The sequence below is a fragment of the Hippocampus comes genome, unplaced genomic scaffold, assembly GCF_001891065.2.
Source record: "Hippocampus comes isolate QL1 unplaced genomic scaffold, H_comes_QL1_v1.1 scaffold128, whole genome shotgun sequence".
NCBI classification, from domain to species: Eukaryota; Metazoa; Chordata; class Actinopteri; order Syngnathiformes; family Syngnathidae; genus Hippocampus; species Hippocampus comes.
This window is the reverse complement of record NW_017805852.1, coordinates 17,634-23,379: the sequence shown is the minus strand read 5'-3', so window position 1 is coordinate 23,379 and position 5,746 is coordinate 17,634.

The window sequence follows — 5,746 nt, the reverse complement described above, 5'->3', positions numbered from 1 at the left end:
GGGCTGAATTGAGGAAATCTCCTTGACGAAAGCCAAGACCCATCCTTTGGGTCAAGCTGCTATCATGATTGAAGCATTCACACGGTCTGTTGCAAAGGGTGTGTGTGTGTGTGTGTGTGTGTGTGTGTGTGTGTGTGTGTGTGTGTGTGTGTAGGATGGGGGTTGGTGTGAAAGATGGGGTGCCACTTGGACTTTACAGTAGTCAGCACAGTCGCTCACATAACGGGTGTTAAAAATACACGTGTGTGCCTTTAAACGGGGCAGGATGGTGCAAAGATGCAAGGTTGCCACGGTAATTAAGCGGCCCACCTTTTACAGTCAGTACTTGTTTAAAAATTAAAAAAAAAAAAAAGCGAAGTAAAAAGTTCAACTATTGATGAATGAATAAATAAATAAATAAATGAGACCGTTTTTCATCCATTGTCATCAGTCCCCTAATTAATTCATTGCCATGGACGTTTATTTTCGTCCACCGGAATCCAACCGTTTACTGCCACCGCTGTTGATATTCGTTTTTCACCGGGCAGGCCACGATGAGGGGTCTCGCACAGCTTGTGTGTGACAATGTTTTTAACCCAATGTAACGAAGAGCACATGGCTGTCGATGGCGGCGGGCGCGGCATCGCTTTGGATTTGAGATCAGCATAGCTTTTGAGAAGAAGATAAAGATTAGGAAGGGAGTCTGAACCTGTCACGTCACTGATGACGAAGCGAAATGCCAACACGGAATGCAAACAACGTTGACATCTCGCTTGCAAATTAAGTACAGTATGCATATATTCGGTATCGAGCGAACAGAAAGTGTGTCATGATGGTGAGAACTGATCCTTGGAGTGAATGGGCATCGCCATGTAAAAAAGCCAGCATTACAGTCTTGTATCACAAATAATGATCATGTTTAGGTCTCTATTTTGCATAACGTGCTTTACAAAAAAAAAAGCAATGTTTTTGGCAAACACGACCCACATTCTGAGTGCCGATTACTCAAAATCGGTAAGGGAGAGAATTAATTTTTTTGAGTCCATTCTTCCTTTTAGCACCTGTATTGTCTCACAGCACAATATTATGCGGGTTGCAAAAGGTCAGCCAAAATAGCCAGCAGTGGGTGCATTAATCATCATCGTGGTGACAAAACATATCTTTTCCATTTAATACACCAGCCGTGATACAACGTCAAAAATTCTGTCTCATCTTGCTGATCCTGGGCTCATTTTCAATTTCTATTTCTATTATTTCCTTTGGGGAAGAAAAATCGCATTCCAATTCCAAACGCAATGCATGCATCCGCGCACACAAACAAAAACACTTTTCGTCACATGTTGCTCTTTTTGTTTTTTGAGAAATCTCACCTTTCCCCAAGTGCGACAGAGGCTGGGATTACTCTCGCTTGTCATGTCGGTGTATCACCTGAAGGTGTGACGTGCGTGTGCGTGCACGTGTGGGCGTGTGTATGTCTGAAAGACACCCCCCACTAAATAATGCAAAATGACACACTGGTGCGGTGAAATTTGGTAGGCGGGAAATGCTAACCCATCATTTGTTTCCATGGCTACGGCAACAACCCAAAATCTGTATCGTCACATTAAGAAAAAAAAGAATTCATCACGTGTGTTTGGAAGATGGGCTTTTGGGGTCGTTCTCACTCAATCATTGGAATGTGAAACTACTTCACAAAATCTTGAAGTCTTGCACCTACCAACCAACCAGCTAAAGTAAGTATCGAACGTACCAAGCAACCAATTCCCAGACTCCCTATTCAAACAAACAAACAAGCACACCAAGCAGCCTAACAAGCTAGAAATTCAGCCACAAAGCCCGTTTCATTTCGCAACATGTTCGGTAGAAATGTCTTGCATCGGTGTACCCACAAAAAAGTCTGACAGGCGCAGGAAGTGTACCATTTTTGCTTTGAAACAGACATTTTGGAATAATTTTCCCCAATACAAAAATGACTTTGAGACTTTTTGAAACTCAAATTTGGTCGACATCATCTACAATAAAAAAGACTCAAAAAGAATTCCCAAGAAGCCATGTCTGAAAAGACACAGGAAGGCCAGCATTTGAGTTGGAAGGGGCCATTTTAGGCCATTTCCGAAAGTCACTGAAGCAAATAAAGAGGTTTTGAAATTTCAGCCCCCAAGGCCCGTTTTAATTAGCAACCTTACATCTGGAAGTCATTATGTTTAGCATCAGGTTTACAAATGTGCTGTATGTTACAGCACATTTGACAATAAAGTTGTACTTGACTTGACTTGAAATCTGCCATTTGGGCTTGAAGAGGACATTTTATTCTCTTGAGGCCACTTCCTTCAAAAATAGGCTTCTGATATATATATATTTCTGCCCCAAAATCCTGTTCCACTTTACATGGAAACCTGAAATTTGGTAGGCATATTTATCATGAGCAGACCCACAAAAACATGAAGTGGCTATTTTAAGGTACAATGCGTTAAGATGAGCTCCTCCTATGGGAGGTTTTTGAAACTGCACTGCTCAAAGCCTGGACAGTATAGTTTATCTGAGTGAAATTTGGTGGGTGTTTAACCAAAAAGACACAACAAGTCTACCTTAGCTTTGAAGAAGCCATTTTGAGTCATCTTGGCCATTCCCAAGGATCCGTCAAAGACAAACTTACAAAGCTTTCGTCTCGTTAGTCTTCTCTACCACGTATCCTAAACAGATGGAGCACACCAAATCACAAAGGATTGGCTTTGAGTCATTCCGGGTGAGCAGACCACAAGGGCAAAATTTTGATGATTCACCGTAAAATTTGAAACTCCAATAACTCATAGCACAGCATTTCCCAGCGGTCTGGAGCGTGCACCATCGATGGCGACTTCTCGACCATTTTTCAGGCATGTTACAGGGGAAATCATTGTTGAGTCTTTGCTGCATTGCCTTGCAAGTAATAGCAGCTTGGAAGTGGAAGGCAGGTGGGCATCTTGGCCTTAGAAAAAAAAAAAAAGTGCATAGGTCCAGCATTGTGCTCATTAAACTTCATTAGCGGGACAGTTGGTGCTTACATCTTGAAGTCTTGCACCTACCAACCAACCAGCTAAAGTAAGTATCGAACGTACCAAGCAACCAATTCCCAGACTCCCTATTCAAACAAACAAACAAGCACACCAAGCAGCCTAACAAGCTAGCCACTAACAAACCAATAACTCACTGAATAACTAACCAACCTAGTCGCCAAACTATGAACCAACCAACTCAGCAACTAGCAAGGCTAGCAACCCAACAATTTGCAGACTATCCAAAAAAAGCAACCAACCGGGCAACGAGCAACAAAACCCAACAAGTCCATTATCGACTCAGTGGCTAACTAACCATCCTACCAAATAATGAACCAACCAATCAAGCAACTAGCAACTAACCAACCACTTGGCCAGCCACAAAAACCAACCAACTAATAATTTCACTGGCTGACTGACAAACCAACCCACCAAACAATGACCAAGCCTGCCAGCCAACCAATTCTCAGACTCTTGATAACTAACTAGCAAAGCAGCCAACTAGCTAACTCACTACCAACCAATTAGTAAATTAACTCGCCAACCAACCCAGTAACTTACTCCATGATCGACTGTCTTTCAAACCCACCAAACGGACAACAAACAAACCGATCATCTCGCTAACTGACTAACCGAGCTAGCAAATGACATGCTAACCCGTTTGCGGACTAACCAAACACATGAAGGTTAAAAGTAGAGTTATTAGAATTAGTAAAACATTATCTGGATAACTGTAAAGACTATCAATAATATTGATTGAAAACTCATCACCATGGATGAACGGTGATCGTTTCAGTTCCTGTGGGAATGCTTTGGAACTGCGAAACGACGTACCAAAAAGTGCAAGTTTTTGGATGACATTGAACAGACAGTGTAGTGTGCACGTGCGCGCGCGTGCGTGCGTGTATTAGCAAAGCGGCGGGCCGACCCGCGGCGCACCTTTAGCGCCGGGCTCTGCATTCGTGTCACTTTGCAGCCAAATATAAACAAACATTAATAAGAAGCTGCAGGCTGCCTCATTTTCATAATGACATTCTTTGCAGGGAACCTTTCTTCTGCCTCAAGACCAGCAAACGTCCCGTGGACTCCCCCCGCATGCAAAACGCGACTAATCAACCAACTACTTGACACAGCAACTCGCTGGACAACGATGAAACCACTCAACTCGGTAACTATTACCGAGCAGGTACACAACATCAGTCCAGATGTGGCAGTCAAATCCAAATGTGGCTTCCTGTGCAACCAATCGCAGATGCTTCCGAAATCTCCGGCTTTGCTGTTGGCTCGCAACAACTTAATCGCAATAAAAAGCTCAACCTATTGACTAGGTAACTAACCTGACTGTTTCCAAGTGTGTGTGCGCGTGTGTAATGAACATCAAAGCGCAATTAGCTAGAGAGCAAGGAGGTGCTCGGGCCTTGAGCCCGACTGGGATGTCCTTCAATGACCTCGTGGTGTCGTTCTTTCGCTCGCACCTCATATCTCCGCATATGTGTGCGTATGTATGGCTTGTGTCACATGTCCCGCCTCCTTCCTGTGTGTGCGCCTCACGTAATTCAAACCTATCTCGCAACAACAAGCCGGTAATCCTACCTCCCCCCCCACGTACACACACACACACGCGCACACCAAACCCTGCAACAATAGTAAACGGAGCCTATTGAAGAGAATGTTGGCTATTTTTCGGGTTTTAATGAGCCGTGCAAATGATGCAAGATGATGAATCAAGGCTGACGTCATTTGGAGTGGATGGCGACGAAACGCAAACGTGCTGCAGCCTCCAGCAACAACTCCGGGCTAACTCCATCCAGGTCCGACATGACAGTGGACCGATGCCGCCCCGCCCCCCAGTAGAAATTTCACGAATGAATGTTGAGGAAATGCTTTGTAAATATCTCATAGTCAATATTTTTAGTTTACATCCACTTTAATTGATCAATCATCTTTGTTTTACGTCCACCAATGTACATACACCATGTACATACGTGTGCTAGCATGCCCGACAGTGCAGCTCTCTCTCTCGATGCATTTTATTTCATGATTTCTAGATTTTATTGTGTTTCTTCGTGGTGGAAAAAAAATGTGCTCATTTTCTGAATCATCAATATATTTTATTGCTGCAAAAGATTTTTGTGTGCTAATTTTAAGCGAAGCATAAATGCCACAGTGCTTTGTTTTCATATACAAGATGCTAACGCTAACAATGACCTTGACCGGGCATCCGACACGCTACGATATGCGGCGATGCGTCCTCAAAAAAACGTTTGATTTGTTTCACAAAGCGAGCGTGACGACTCCATTTGATCGTCGACGCCAAATAAATGCCACAGTGCTTTGTTTTCATATACAAGATGCTAACGCTAACAATGACCTTGACCGGGCATCCGACACGTTACGATATGCGGCGATACGTCCTCAAAAACGTTTGATTTGTTTCAAAAAGCGAGCGTGACGACTCCATTTGATCTTTGACGCCAAAGCAGATCACACACACACACACACACACACACACACACACACACACACACACACACACACACAGACGACATTGAATTATTGAGAGTGAGGCTGCGAGAAAAGGATGCTTAGCCTTTGTTTCCGCTAAATGATTCAAAAGCTGTGTTATTTCTCTTTTTTGCTGCAAATCGAAAGCACCTTCTTAAACGTAGAGCCTATAATATTTTTTCCTTTTTTTTTTATTTTTTAAATGGCTTGCATGCCTAACTGACTCT